At 35.2% G+C, this 16,622-nt stretch overlaps 1 protein-coding gene across 1 annotated transcript in view; it reads right to left on the bottom strand.

The window, feature by feature from the left end:
• Nucleotides 1-16,622, bottom strand: part of LOC138933742 (dual specificity tyrosine-phosphorylation-regulated kinase 2) — a 32,030-nt gene that overhangs the window by 10,979 nt on the left and 4,429 nt on the right. The window lies entirely within an intron of this gene.

The raw sequence follows: 16,622 nt of genomic DNA, 5'->3' as shown, positions 1-16,622 counted from the left end.
CGTAGGCACGGTGGGGTTGCGGTGGCCCCGTTTCCGTGCTTTTACGAGAAGAAATAAAAGGTCGCTCGACGGGCGGAGGCTGCTGTTAGATCGATAAAATGAATAGAAACCGATCTTCCTTTCTCGATGACGGGCACCGAAATGTATAAGCATCCATAAGGCAAACGACAAGATATGATGCATTATTCGATCGCGCTCTTGAAACGTGACGTAACATACCGTGTAATATGTTGCATAATATTAATACATCAGGATTGTGCCTTAAAGCGCGTAACTTGCCATCAAAAATTATTAACACGATCATTGATCCCACTTCAAGTCTATTATTGAAATTTTTATGAATGTTTCAACAAACAAATATGTTTGTTATAAGCATTGTTTTATAGAGTTGATCAAGAATCGCAAGATTAAAAATTCTTGTGACACTAATAGTTAACTCGTTTATACATTCTTATAATCTAAAATGTATCTCTGCCGATTCAATTATTAATCCTAAATATTATACTTTTATCAAATCGTAAAATCACAACTTTGCTGTAACCCATATTCCATTTATCCCTTGAAAAATTAAAAATAATTTAAAAAGTGACCCTTCTCTTTTATATAGATTTATGTTATGCGTTTTACGATACACTTGATGATAAAATTGAAATATCATGTAACATTTAACGGCGTACGGCGCATAATCGCGACATCGAGCGGCCGGATATCATGGAACGTGCGGATTTCCGTTTTGAGAGTCGCTGACTTTTTCCATATTTTTTTCTCACCTCTCCACTACACGCGTAACATCGTTATTATTTGCTGTCTTTGTATCGACAAGCGATCGCGGATGCGACGCTAACGAGAAAAGATATTTCTTTGGCGCGATGTAATTGACGCAGGGCTTCTCTTGCGGTGTCGATATATTATTGCAAAAGTTCTAGAATTATTATTTACAAGAGATGTGTTAGCTTTTTATACTACTCTGCTTTCCAGCTATTTTTTATACTGCTCTGCTTTCCAATCATTTTCTTTAACGACCAACACGCAATTACGATAGCGAAGCAAAACGAATTACACGAAACAAGAGAGAGAGAGAGAGATAGTTATCCTGAATTAAAGTGCATCGTCGCGTCATTCTCTATTCCACGATTAATCCACTCGATTTAATCGAAGGCTTCGCATTTATTTACTCTGTGTTAAATTCACCCGATTTACTTTAAGCAACCGACTATGTTTAATCTAGAATTCGAGACTTTCTTTAATTCTTTTTGGAATAAACTCGGAAAGATTTTGCAGGACAATGTAAAAGGTCCATTAATTCTTCCGCAATGTGAAAAATAACATTAAAAAACGTATGTGTAATGCAAATCTCACGTTATATAAAAACCAATCTTTTTCTTCTACTTAAGAATTTAAAGAGAGACACACCATTAGGTCCTCGATAAAAATTCATTGCGGGAATCTATTTGAAATACCAACCATTTCACGCGTTGCATTATCTCGCATGCATATTAAAATTATATGTATCTCTCTTTGAATTTTCTAGCAAATAAAGAATACCGAGATTTTTCATGTATAACAAGATTTGCATCGCATGTGTATTTGCTAATTCTATTATGCTCCACTATGCAATTAAATGTATAATGTAATACGAATACGTCGTCGCGTCGTTTTGTCGCATCGCTGGCGGCGCCGCGTCGCAACACGGCCGTCAGCCGAAAAGGTCAGGAAAGCCGAGGCCCAATTAATTTTCAATTGCGATCCGGTCGTAATTCAGCGATTCAGCCCTTCTATTTCCGTCGGTCACGCGACGCTGCACTTGACGCACGATCGGCTCAACTCCTGCATCATCGCGAAAGACACCGGTCGAGCGATAGAAGGAACCTTTCTCGCGCTCCTTCCTCGCGTTGATGACTCCCAATAGAATCGGATAGAGAGTGTTATACAACTTCGTCGCACACATCATGGATTAGGTGCGCGACAATATGTATAAGGCTTACAGTGTGACACATTGAAAAAAAAAAAATTGTCAACTTGACTAAATCCGTTCAACCAATTACCATTTTTTTAATTAAAATATTTATATACTCAAGTCAAATATGACATATTAAATCAACATAACGTATACTTGACTTGAGTATATAAATATTTTAATTTAAAAAATGGTAATTAGTTGAACGGATTTAGTCAAGTTAACATTTTTCTTTTTTTTTTCCAGTGTACAGCATGATTTGATTGAAAGTACATTAATACAGCAATAATTATAGTTAAAATCTAATCAAAGCTTCAATTAATATATAAAAAAAAAATAAACCATGAAATATAAAACAGCATTAATTAAGCTATCAATGTTTGAAGATAATAAAGTTTTTGTTGCATAAATCTGGTTTATTTTATATATTAATTCCATCAAAATATTCTTTTATATATGTTTATAATGTTGATAAATGAATTAATAATTAATTAAAATAATTACCTAAAACACGTATCTTATTTCAAAATTCAATTTTTTTTTTTTCGCTTCTCTACAATCGACGATGTTTATAAAAGTAACACGCACAGTTATATGTGGTGATATTGAATTTTGTCGCGTTTCACGTCGATATTGACAATGAAACATAATGGAAAAGTCACGCTAAAAGGATTGTGGTTTCGTTGTATACACATCTGATACAATATAATATTCGTATAGAACGCGTTCGAGCTACATTTTTATGAAAAGAAAGAAAGAAAGGAAGGAAAATAGACGAAAAATACAGAGGAATAAAAATTTGAAAATTGAATTTTCGGAGAGAAAGAAAATATAATTAATAATTGAAATAATAAAATTGAGATTGCTTAAGCTAAGAGTAACGGTATAATTATGTTATCAATAATACGCAATATAACAGACAAATGTAAAAAGAAAAAGATACTTGTAAACACATCGATCGTAAATATAAATAACGGCACACTTATTGGAATGAGTAAATAGATAAGGACAGAGACATATATACAGGTAGATGGATAAACGTGGAATTTATTAGACGCGTCGAGATAACTCTGCTCCAAATGAAATCTGAACTCAGTGACGCGACATTCTCTCGAATTAAGCTCCTGCAAATCTCTCCGTGATAATGTGTATGTGTGCATAGACAGTGTCGCGTCTTCCTGCGGAGGACTGCAAAAGGACGAGTGCTCAATTCGTTTCCAAGAGTGCGCGCGGTCCACCACCGGCTGTGTCGCGGAAGTTGGTTCTCTCTTTCTCTCATTGTCAAGTTGCTTCGCAACTTCGAGTCTAATGCGTATCGGCAAGACTGGAGGACGAAAGAAGTACGATTGCGCCGACGTGTATAACTTTGTAAAAAAATACTTTGAAAGCCTACAACCCGCATTGTCGATATACATTTAGTGCTAAATAAAACCTAACAATTCCATTTATTTCGATCAAAGATAAAACATGGGGGTGTTATGTAAAAAAAGCTACAATATTAAATTAATGTATAATTAAGGTGTATATAAATATATATAATATATAAATAAATAATTAAATAAATATATTGTACTGTAAATAAATAAATACATATATATATATATTACATATTTATTTATTTATTTATTTATACGATACATTTTAATTAAGATTATTTAATGTTCTTATTTTGAACTTGAACTAAAATTTCTAAGAGAGAATAATTCTCTCGGAGTTTCTCGCGGGCAGATTCTAAAAGTTTCTTCGTTTATCGTAATAAAATTACCGATGCGTTATCTCATCACGACTTATTGTCAATTTCATTCAGTGATTAATTCGGAGTTTGCGAGTCATCGAGTTCGTAGCCGGCAAAAAAAAAGGAAAAAAAAGGAGAATCCGTTTCATTGACTCTCTGGGAAATGACGTAATTGCGTGGTGCGAATTTAAAGTGAAGCCGTCAACAGGAAATGACTTGGACGCGACGATGGATAAGAAAAATGACAAAGACATATGTATATATAGCTGGCCGTTTCTAAAAACGCCTCTCTCACGGATACGTTTTGTACGGTCCATGTCCCTGACACAGAGAAGACTCGAATTATTCATTATGTGCGCGATTTCCCATAAATTTGGTTGCTTAAATATTTGAATATCTGAGTGCAACGAGACGTATATATAGTTGGCGGGGATAGATATCAAGCTCGCGACACTCATAGATAAGATCCGTTATATCGAAGTGAAATATCGGTGTTTTGTATCGACATCGTATCTATATCGACAGGTATCGACATATTTATACATCGTGTTCGCTGTCAATTTTCAAGTTAACACTTTTGATGTGAAAAAAAATCCAAGGATCTAAATATATCGAGAAAAGTGGAAAAATCATATTAGTAAAAATATTTTATTTATTTAAATAAATTTCATCTATTGTATAAAAAATGTAAAGTATATGTGTCCATATATCTGCCAAAAATTTCTACCTTCAAAATTATTCCCGCAGAGTTCGTTTTTCGTTTGGAGACAGGGACTTCAATAAGAACTGAGAAATATGGTGTACGGATAAAAGCTGCATGCACATTAAAATTTAATGAGAAAATAATTTACATACACGCGCATACACACACACACACACACACACACATCGCAGATAACTCGTTCATGCATTATTGCATTAATAATATATACGCGTGCTCTCTGATATGGCTGAAAATTCGGGAGAATAACCGTTTGAATTAATCGCAGCCGCATAAAAGAGTAACTGTAAAAACAAGTGTAAAACGCGAGACCACGTGTGACGCGTTTATGTCGATCGTAAGCCACGTGCAGCCGTTTTAGCAACGCGGGGAAGTACCGCAACGGAGAGCCTGCCTATTCGCGCGCGCGCACACATACGCACACACACACACACACACATATATATATACATTTCGAGTGGGTGCGGCGGCTCGATTAATGTTCATGGAACAATGGGAGGACTTGTTCATTCAGCGATATCGAGAGAGTATCGAGAGAGAATGGATACCGATACGCAAGCTTTGTGTGTATTGCGTGTTGCCCATTTGATTCTCGTATACTTATGTTAGCCCGCGATCAGAAATCAGTCTTGCCGTCCCGAACCCAATTTCTTATTTCTACATCCGAGCGAAGGCAGCTATATCGATCCAAAATTATTTGTTTTGGCATGTTTATAATGAAAGAAATGAGCTCCATAAATTACTGTCTGCAAATCGTACAACATGAAACGACGATGCCGTACGGCAATTTTATGTTCACGCTTTCGCGTATTTTCCCATTACGTAGATAAATATCGAGGTCGCTTCCGCACACTTCGTCACTAGCGCGGAACGCATTTGATAAATAACTTTGGTGAATCCTACTTTTAATAAATTTTTAATAAATTTTCAATACGGAAAGTATAATATATATCTCGTTTATCGTAATAATATCGTTTGTGGTCAAAGCTATAAAGGTGCACGGCACTTTGAAAAAATAATTTTCAATTTTAAGATAAAAAATTGATAATATATCCTGATTCAAAATTGTTTGTAGATATTTGTAATAGCTTTTCCCTTGGTTTTTATATAATTGTGACATTTAAAAATTACAATATATATTTGCAGTTGACACAAAGAACTTTGCAATTGAAATTAAAATATACCAATATCTCAATCAAAACTCTCCCAAAATCTTATATATTAATTATATTAATATTTAATTGTCATTTTGAAATATTCATACCGTTAGTTTAAGAAACATGTTCGTGTGATAGAAGATGCCATTGAATTCGCGAGATATTATTTTCGGAAAAACTAAGAGAGAAACAGACAAGCATTATGTCGGCGCATTATGCGTCCATCTTTCTCGTTATTTTTGACTGACCGGGATTCATTGACCCCCCCGTACACCTTCTTGAGATCCGGTAACGAACGAAATGTATCATAAAGATAGTGCGGCGGACGGTCGGCCGCACGACCCGCCAGGATGTACTTATTATTTTTAATACGGCACCGTTGCGCTATTGCGCGTTAACAGCAAACCGGATATATCTACGATAACATCAGCAAATAAATATTTCTATTACGATAACATCTGTTAACGAAATGAGAAACAATCGAGATCGCGGGAAGGAGATATATATGACGGAAAATATGCAAATCTAAACGTCACAACGTAAAGAACATCGTGAGAATATTAAGCGTCATATTAAATAATGCATACATTAATGTGTCTTAAATAATTATTTGAAATATTCTCTTAACAGAATATTTCAAATAATTATCAATAAGAGATATTCCTTCTAAATTGATAAACACGATAAATTTTTACGATCCACCTTCACGATAAATAAACAGTCTCGGAAATATCCTAAATCACCGAACGGAGAGACAGATCAGTGAAAAATCGTCTTGATATAGGCCCGTTATATTTTTTTACTAACTCGTTTAGCAACCGCCGCCGCTACCCCAAACGTTTTATGTCAACCGTAAAGAAATCAGGCACCGGTCGATCTACGAAGCGATAGAATTTATTATTTAAGACGGTAGCGAAAATCGAATTAATCTCGTACTCGAGGCTGCACCGTAGCCGGTAAATTTCCGATAAACTAGAAGAGCGTGGATTAAAGACGCGCTATCGACATCGACGCGCTACTTCCTATTAATAGTAAATGCAGGGAGGAAGAGCGAGAGGAAAAGAGAGAGATCAATCCGTCCCCTATTTTTACGATCGAGCCCGGATCGTGCCTCCTCTAATTTTCAAAATATGTTTCATCGCTCCTTATCGATTACAATTTAAATCGAGAGAACGCTCCTAAGTGAACTTACATACGAGGCGTTTTACGTTCTGTACAGTGTAAACCACTCGCGTTCCTTAAAAGACGAAGAAATATTTTATACCTGTGCAATCATAAGATAATAATAATTGCATATTCATTCTACGAAACAATACAAAAATAATTTTTTTTTTTTTTTTAATTTCTTATAAGTATTAAAATGTCACATTTTTATCTTTGAGTATTTTTTCGTTCAAGTAAAGGATTTTAAAACTTTTTTTATATGAATTATAGTATAATATATTTATAAAGTCAATTATATATTATAATAATCGTAATAATTAATGTTGTCAAATATTATGATAAGTTTTCCAATATTTGAATTATATTGCATTTGTGGGAAAAGTAGAGGACGTACAAACATACATCTTAATATTAGCTTAACAACTTTGATCTTATAATCAATCACTATCCGCTTTTCAAAGAAGATGAAATAACATACGAGTACGCTTTTCTGATCACAATCTTCCTGGCTTCTTTTGAAGCACCACTTCTGCAAGTTTATCCAGAGCCCCTCTTCATGGCTTGTATAAAGTATCAATAGGGAATGGCCAAGATCGCTATAAAGAAAAATTTCGAGTCGACTGGACGATCGAAGGAAAACTTCCAAGAAACACGATCAGTCCATCCTTGTTTATCGAAAGGAAAGATTGTCGTAGAAACGTCCAGAAATAAGATCCTCGTAGAGGGAGGGATGCACGAGTTTATATTTGGAGCGTGAAATGAAGACATACAATTTCGTGGATGGAGTGTGTGTGCGAAGGAGAGAGCCCTCCCCCTAACTCGGGATAGCCTCCGATTGTGGAAATTTCACCCGAGGAAAATTTCCCTTTAAAGTCTGTTGCCTTTATTGCTCCAATCGGAGAGCATTAATCCTTAGAAAAATAAGACCAGAAACACCCAAAGAATTATTGTAACTTATCGCGAGAGTATCTTTTTTTATCCGTCAAAAATCTCCAATTAAAATAAATGAATTAACGCACCAAAATTGATGAGAGATCTGATATTATTATTATGTGTATATAGCGTTTAATTCAAAACAATCTTTTTTCTTCTTTAATTTATTATTTCACATACTTTTTGATTAAAAGAGCAAAGTGGGTCACAAGTCTACATGATTTTGTACGATCTACTTTAAACACAAAGTCGTATGTATACCCATAATTTATCAGGTCCGCTTTACACGCAACTTCGTGTTTAAAGCAGACCTTACAAATTGCGAATTTGTTCACTCGAGATCCTCAATGATTACATCGCAATGAAATACAGGGAGACAAATAGCGTGACATGTGTTTAGAATGTTGAAAAAATTCAGCACTCGGAAAGATCTGTCTCGTGACAACTTTGTTAAACAAAGCGACAAATGGCTACGTATATCTCGGTATACCGAGGCAAATCTCTTCTGAGAAAGTCTTTCTTTAGAACTTAATCTTAGTATGGGGTATTTCGCGACGCATTAATATCAGGGCGTCAGTTTCAGTCATAATAAAGAATGAATAACCCCGAATCATTTTTAGCTGCGCTATTCAAAAGCAGTGTTCCTGCGATAGATAAGTTAATGAACGTGTTATCATTACCGTGACCCAATTAGCGGATGTTAGCGGTAACGCCAACAAGATCGATTTCGAAAGTTCCATTATCCATCGAGGCACTCTCGAAATTATTATTAGATATATAATTGATCGCACATACTCATTTTTCTGTATATATAAAATGTTCAATTAAATTAAATTTTTCAGAATTTCAATTTTCTAAATTTTATATTCCATTAATGTGTCCTTAAATACGAGATAAATCTTAATTACGAACTATAGACATGTCACGTATTACATTTCAGTAAACAAATATATTCTTACTAATCAAGAATTTGTTAGATATAGTGACAAGAAAATCGAAAAGAAAATAGCTAAATATTTGCAAAAATTTGAGTCGTTAAATTATTAACTAAATAAATCAATTAGAGATCCTCGCGTTTGTTCACATTATTTGTTTATCATTTTCCTGTTAATACATATTGCTATTGTAGGTCAGTCAGGATAACTTTCGTTTACCGTGCTACATAAGACACGATGTATATATCTATTAAGCAATTAAGATTCTCTCCGTATATTCCGGACACACATATCTTTCGGAATATCTAGAATATAAAAATTATAAATGTCTCCTGAGAAAGTTGTAATATTACATTCCATTGAAGCTTATCGCGAAATATATCTCCCGTTAAACCTCACAGATGCATCGAGACATCGTATAGGATAGTTTAAGAAAGTAAGTCATTAGATTTTATTATCAACGTCCGGGGGAGATGCTCGCTGATTCTTGATGATTCTTTTAATACGGTATAAACCAGTGCGTGACAAAACTTCGCTTTTAAATGGAAAGTTTCCATTGAGAGAATATTCATTTCATTACTTTAACATCACCTCCTCTGTATGCGTATGTGTGTACGCGAGCGTACTCATCGTAAAAATTTTAAAATATAATTTAAATAATTCTTTTTCTGACATCCTTTTTACAATTAAAAATTACTCGCCCAAATTCTGCGAGTAATAGTGGTGATTCGAAAACAGGTCAATTGGAAATGTTTAATTTAACACAGCAAATATCTCTCTTAATCTACTCAAGAATGTCGGCAAACAGGAATCGCTACGGTAGATATACAGTTCTCAAATTGTTTACCACGGCGTAAAGTTTATCTCTCTGATACGATCTCCATTCATCTTCATTCGCGGATATGAGCTTCGAAGTTCCGGACAGGTCGGAGAGATCGGAATTGAATCGTTGTACTTAGGAAATTAATTGATCTCGATCTGTTACGGTCGACGTTAGTCGAACGCGTTTCGCGTGCACACGTACGACACGCTAATATCGATATTACGAACATTCGCGCATGTAAACGATTATACCAGGGATGGTGTCGAATTTACGAGCCCTCGTCCAAGAGCGAGTTAACCTAATATCCTACGAATTAATTAGCCTCTGGATAGATAATGATGGAGAACCGGGAGAGATTCACGTTCTCTTAATGATAGCACAGCGCCGCAAATTGTCGATAAATAGTTTGATAACCACTAAATCATCAACCAGATCGCTAAACTGTCCCGGACTCTGTAATCCAACCGTATCTATTTTTAACTTTATATTATGTGATACACGCGATTAACTCGATGTGTATCATATCGTAAATTTGAATTGCGATCGTGTAATAATTAAAGTCTGGAAAAAGAATGTGAAAAGAAAAGAGAGATAATTCAGTGATTCCGGTGCGTAAATTACGCCGAGATATCCATTTGGTAGAAGTTTCTTTGTCACGTCGACGTAATTTTATTCCACGAGCGCAACAATTCGTTAGGATCAGCGTTAGATTCGTCTTTGCAAGAAGATAAATGCATGCAGAATACAAAATCTGCACGCTTTCCTGTGCGTTCGATCTGATTCGCTCACGCCCATACGATCCGCGCAGAGAGAATCTCTACGGTAGTTATCTCGTTCTCTCATAGAATCTCCGCGATATAACATCCGTCAATCCTCGGACAGGCAACATATTCACGCGTCGCGATACCGATCTCGTCTAACGACGAGTAATGGATCGACGGTCGCGTTTGAATTCACGCGATCGCTTATCGAAAATCGCGTCGCGATTATTAATCGACCACGTGATTCTCGTTCCTTACCTCGCCTACGAGAACGTCGCCTCGCACACGGTAAATTCTCTAGCAGGTCTGAAAATAATTATATAAATACACCAGAATGGGCAGATATAAATCGTTCAATCGATATATCGAATGTAAAAAAAAAAAAATTGCATTTCTTAATCTTCTGTTAGATATTCGTGATTAAATATAACTATATATAAAAGAAATGAGATAAAAATCGAAGAATTTTAAATCGTGTACTTTCTCCCTCTCTCTCTCTCTCTCTCATGATCGTAGATTACTTGTTGCGATCAAAGATAGAACATGGCAACATATTCAGCGACCGATATTCACGCCACATTTCTTGCGATAGCTCCCAGATGTGCCGTGCATGATTTTTGGCTAACATTCAACTCGTGACGCATTTGTATACGAATTGGCTTTTAGATGAAAATCTAGAATCGGAATATTGGGAATAAATCGGAAAGAGATACTTAATTATGTCACTCTTTCTATACACATCAAACACACTTCCTCAAGTCAATGTTAAAATCATTGATCATAATTCAATTCGATCGTCGTCGAAACGATAAAAACGGTGATATAGATGGTGGTGTAAAAGGGGGGGCGTGAAATATTTATTTCTACCAACGAGTAACAGTAGTCTGTCGGATGCCAGATTAGGATCCGTCTGTGTAATGGTAAGATACATCTGGTACATACGTACTTCTTACTGATCGACAAGACGCCAGGGGAGTACAACGGTGTCATACCGGAAAAGCCAACGGGAGCGAGGTTTCTCTGGATAGTCGTCGTCGTCGTCATCATCGTCAACGTTATCGAAGCCGGAACGAAGCCAGTCGGAAAATTTCAACCGTCGTTAACGTCACCCCGAGCACGCGCTCTGAAAAGCCGATCGTTCAAGTTTTCTTCCTATGATATCGAGTCAAGCGAACGATTGTCGTCCTCTTTTCCACGTCACTTCTCTCTCCTCATTTTATTTAACGGCAAACAATTATCGATAAACCAAAACGTGCGACGTTACAACAGCAGTGGAGATAACGGTAGAAAGGCGGATGCGACAGTAGCCACGTGCAAATTTTACGAACTCCTCGAGATTCTTGATATCGGGAGGAGAATCCTCTACACTTTGTAGATTGTTTGTAGGTTGCCTGTTCGATGCGAGATATTAATGCGAGGAACTCCAAGTGTATGCGCGATACATCCATAGGAGTTGTAAATTTTAATGTCGTTCTCTCTCTCTCTCTCTCTCTCTCTCTCTCTCTCTCGTTGAATTCCTTTAAAGTTTTGGAATAAATTTAGTGTGTCTATGTATGTATGTATATATGTCATGCGGCAAGTTTTATCTCCCGTGTCGTAGTTTAAAACACTTTCGCAAACAGCAAGAACGCATTGAATTGTTTTCGGCGAGAATTATTTTAACGTTCGGTAACATTACCGTTTTTTTACCGTTAATTTCCATTCGCGAATGTAATTCATGAGCAATATTTAGCATCCTACGCGTGTCCCGATAATATTGTTTTTCCTATATAATTGGCGTAATAAAATATGTCAATATGCAATTAATCGGCGTTTGTACCGAATTTCTTTATTTTTATTCGGAGAAATTTAACCGCGCTCTCTCGCAACGAAGCGCTAAGATATAAAATAATTTGATTCTTTCCAATTTCATTCCGCGATACATGCAAATCCAATCTCGCGATAGGCATGTCCCGTAACACTTAATTTACATTCAAAACAGCATGGAAAAAAATCGATGGTAAATATATATTCCCGTTTGTATCTCTGATGTGGGATTCCGCGACTATCAAATTTCGAGCGCGTGCTTTTCATACCATGCCGAGCATATCGCGCCAACATCATACGTTACAATATCGCCGCGGATGATTAAATACGAACTGAAAATTACAGTTATCGAGTTAGCACATTCGTACGCGGAACTAAAAAATTCGCATTTAACGCCAGATATTCTTGTGTGCGTAAAAAAAAAAAAAAAATTGTGCTTTTCAGAATTTATTTTTCTAACATAAATAATTGATATGAAAAAAAAATGGACAAATTAGAAAAACATCTTGATCTTTTATTTATTTATTTATTTATTTATTTTCAATTGCAATGTATTTAAATTTTTAAGGTTTTGCATAATTTACGCAATTATTATTGATTATTTAAATTTTTTCAATTCTCTTAATTGAAATAAACGTATGAGTTATAGCAGAAATCGAATGATCTAACTGAATATTTAAATTAGGAAATTATTATAACGGAAGTGATATATTATACATCTTAATTGTCAATTAATTCAACAATAAACGTTTGTTAGAGAAAAAAGAGAGGGACTCTTAAAGCTGAAAGGATATTGAGAATATATTCATTGCAATCTTCTTTATCCAATTAATAGATATCTGATATTTTACGAACTTTCATTCACTTTAAATATTGTACAACGTATGATATTAAAACCCATGTTTCCTATTTACAAACAATTAAAATTGACGCGCTTTCTACTCTATCTATCATATATATATATATATATATATAAATATTTTATCAAATATAAATAAAATTTCTCTGCCTATGTATAAAATATTCTCTCTCTCTCTTTTTCCTTATCCATTTACGATCAAAGATATATGGATTGCAAAAAGTAAATATTAGCGAGCAATATTGGTACAGTGACGATATTAACACTTTTATTCATATAATAATTAATGTTTAAGCGCATCCGCAAATTTTGATATCATTTTATTACCCCCGCCTCCAATTTAATTTAATTTATCGACAAGTTTAATTTAATTTTAATTACTATCTCACTCTGCATTTATAATTACAATATAAATTATTACATGTCTGCTATATTCATTATACGATGCTAAATATGAAGCAATATATTATAAAGGAATAAGAAAATGACATTATCATCAAATAGTGATCTATTTTAGATACCAAACAAGAGGGAGAAGTTGACGAAACATAATCGCACGTGTCAAAAAATCAATGATATCGTGCGTGTCGACTCCGTCGAAATAATATCTTCTTATTACTTCAATTATGCCTTATGCGGATAATGATAAAACGACACGAGAGGAGACGCTCGACGAAAGTTACGAACTCAAATATTAGAAGAATCGAATTTGTAAATCACGATGATCTTTCGAACACACGCCGATTTTGAATATTCATATTCTGTTCCGGCATCCTCGACGATTAACTACCGGAAACGTTGCTACGAATTACAATTGATTATTACTTCCACATAATCTTGTCCCGTGGCTCCGACGATTATCTACGAAAATCCTGCTACAAACAGTAATTGTTTTGCTTTGACATTGAATAGCGTTAAATATCGTGTCCTCAAAGTCGCAGTCTCGCAGGCAAATCCGAGCGTTAATCATTACAACTATAAGAATTGCCTTTCGAGAAAGAAACCTGGGCGTGCCTCAATTCGAATTCGATTTTACGCCTCGACACGACCATTGGCTCCGCGCGTTCAATCTTAATTCACACCTCAATGGAGAAATTTTCGCTAGTAATGTTTATCCTTCCGCGATTTTCAGAAGATATCTCTCAATAATACAATACATGTAGCGCCAATAAAAAACGATAAATAACGGCGTGAATAGTATAACATTAATTTCATGAAAATCATGTCAAAGTTGTCATAAAGAATCACTTTAATATAGATTTATCTCTAATATTTTATTTAATATTATATTAATAAAATAATCAAATGGAAATGTGACATACATTTTTTTCGATCATATCAAGTTTAATCGGATGTCCTCGCGTGCAAAATAAAAACTTGACGAAAATACATCATTTGTCAGAAAATCCGACTGTTTTCGAACTTGTTGATACGATTTCTCGATCGCGTCGCTAAATCGAGATGAAGAGCCAGTAACGCTGTGAATATCTCGTCAAACATTACGAAAACAATCACAAAGTCATGGAAGGAGTCACGTGCCGTGCACAGATCAGCCTTAAACTTCAAGCATCGAAAGGCCATTGAAAAGGCCGGCAGTTACAGCCATTTAGAAGGAACAAGCAAATCTAATTTTTGCCCATTTCCAACACTCAGCCCCTTAGCTTTACAGCCTGGAGAAATGACGTCGGCATCAAAGTAAACAGTAAACTACCGTACGGCCTCGCAAGGTCACGATCCAGCATAGGCAGGCTTTACTCTCGGAAAGTTTTGTGAACTTGCGTGCGAATGTTACAGTTGGCGGAGGTAATAACACGATTCCGTTTGCTACGCTCGTCCTTGCGCGTTCGTTGACGAGACGAGCAAGTAGGGGATCGAGGATTTCGAAACTGGATAATCAGATCATTAAACATGATTCCGAGGATATATCTCTAATAATGTTTAAAATAATTAGGTAACACATGCGATTATCCGATTATGGAGATCCTTTACATAATCACATATTAATAAAACTAATATATTCATATCTACCTAATAAAATTTTTCTTCTGGGCTAAAAGAATTATAAGAATGTGTGTGTAAAATAAATATTTGAAAAAAAAAAAATAAATAAAATAACAGGCATAACAATTTTAAAGAAAACTAATTTTTATGTAAAATACCTATAGTGCAACGCGCGTTAATTGAATGTTGAAACTATGAATTCGTATGTAATATAAATTATAACAACGACAGAAGGAATATACAACAGGGCACTTTGCGTATACTATATATGTTACCAATTACCGTTAAAAGCATAAATAGAATCAGATACCATTAGTAATGGGCCAGAGTTTCCTACGTGAACGCGTACCAGAACCATCGCAGGCGTACAGATCTCCGCTTGAAAAATATAGCACTAGTAGAATTTCTACTCCGTATATATATATATATATATATATATATATATATATATACACGAATACCACTCCCATTAAATAATATACATTATTAAGTATCGCTTAGTCAGTAGTATGCGAGACGCAGTATTCATGTTACCTCTTATGACTACCGTCTCTGACAAGTGGCTCGGAAAACGTGCAGCGCGAATTGTCAGAGGTGTGCATGTTTAACATGAACGGGTGCCATTTAACAGCGTTTACGTCTTGCACAGTCTGAGACAAGCGAGATCGTTTCCCGTATCGCGCGTTCTTTTCGGTCTGTCGGTTAACCGTGAATCCGTGGAATCCGGTCGGTTTTGGAAGCGCGAAGCGTGTACGTCGTATTATATTCACGAGGGAGGAAGCTGTCTTTGACAGCCGTTTTTCTGCGCGATTTCTTCCGATATCGGATGTTCGGAAACGGGGCTAAAGGTCGCGGCTGTGTATACGGAAAATGTGGGCGGGGGCGAAGCGGTTTATCGATTAGCTTTAATTGAAAGCTCAGTTTCACGAAAGTAAAGATGTTTGTAGAGCGTCCGCGTAAATGTGTGTGTGTGTGTGTTACACGCGTACAAAATGAAAACGTCAAAATATACAAAATAATCTATATATTCGAACGATATAGACAATATTGACAGAATATTATAAACGTGCAGGAAATAAGAAAATTTAAACGAACAGATGAATTAAAAAATAGATTTTGTTTGTTAGTTTGCATAGAATGTTATTCTTCTCAATGCATATCATCGGTATGTCGTTATTTCGAAGGAGAAGCAATAAAGTCTTCCGTGTACGAACCATATAAAGAAATGTCAATAAAGGATCACATTACGAGGAATAATAAGTGACTCTTCGAGATACCGTCGAGAGAAACTCGAGATCCTGTTTTGCAAATATTATCGGAAAGAAAAATCATGTGTACATCGAGAATTCATTATACCGTCTCGGATACGAAACGAGAATAGACGCCTTCCGTTTTTGTTTGCAAATATTATTGCGCATCTTCTTTACAAAATAAATTTAACGCGCTTCAAATTACACGGTAATAAAAGCACTAATTTGCGATTCTAAAGTAAAATTGTAAGATTACTAATTAATGGGTTCAGTATAACAATAATTTTCAACCTATTTCTTTGATAAAAATTTATGAAGAAATAAATTTATAAATTTAATTTTTTTCTCTCAACTTTAAAATTAAATTTTCCAGTCATTTAGAAAAAGAAGTTTTAAAGTCTTTTTACATTGTTGCAATAAATCCCTTAATCCCTTTTTCTTTTTTTTTTTAGAATATACGCGGTTCTTAATATAATCGCAATTCTACTGCTTGATCATCTATATTTCCACGAAATACATG

The sequence above is a fragment of the Polyergus mexicanus genome, unplaced genomic scaffold (assembly GCF_030449975.1).
Source record: "Polyergus mexicanus isolate NDT 795.1 unplaced genomic scaffold, iyPolMexi1.0 SCAF_5, whole genome shotgun sequence".
NCBI classification, from domain to species: Eukaryota; Metazoa; Arthropoda; class Insecta; order Hymenoptera; family Formicidae; genus Polyergus; species Polyergus mexicanus.
This window is presented reverse-complemented; position numbering and strand designations above follow the sequence as displayed.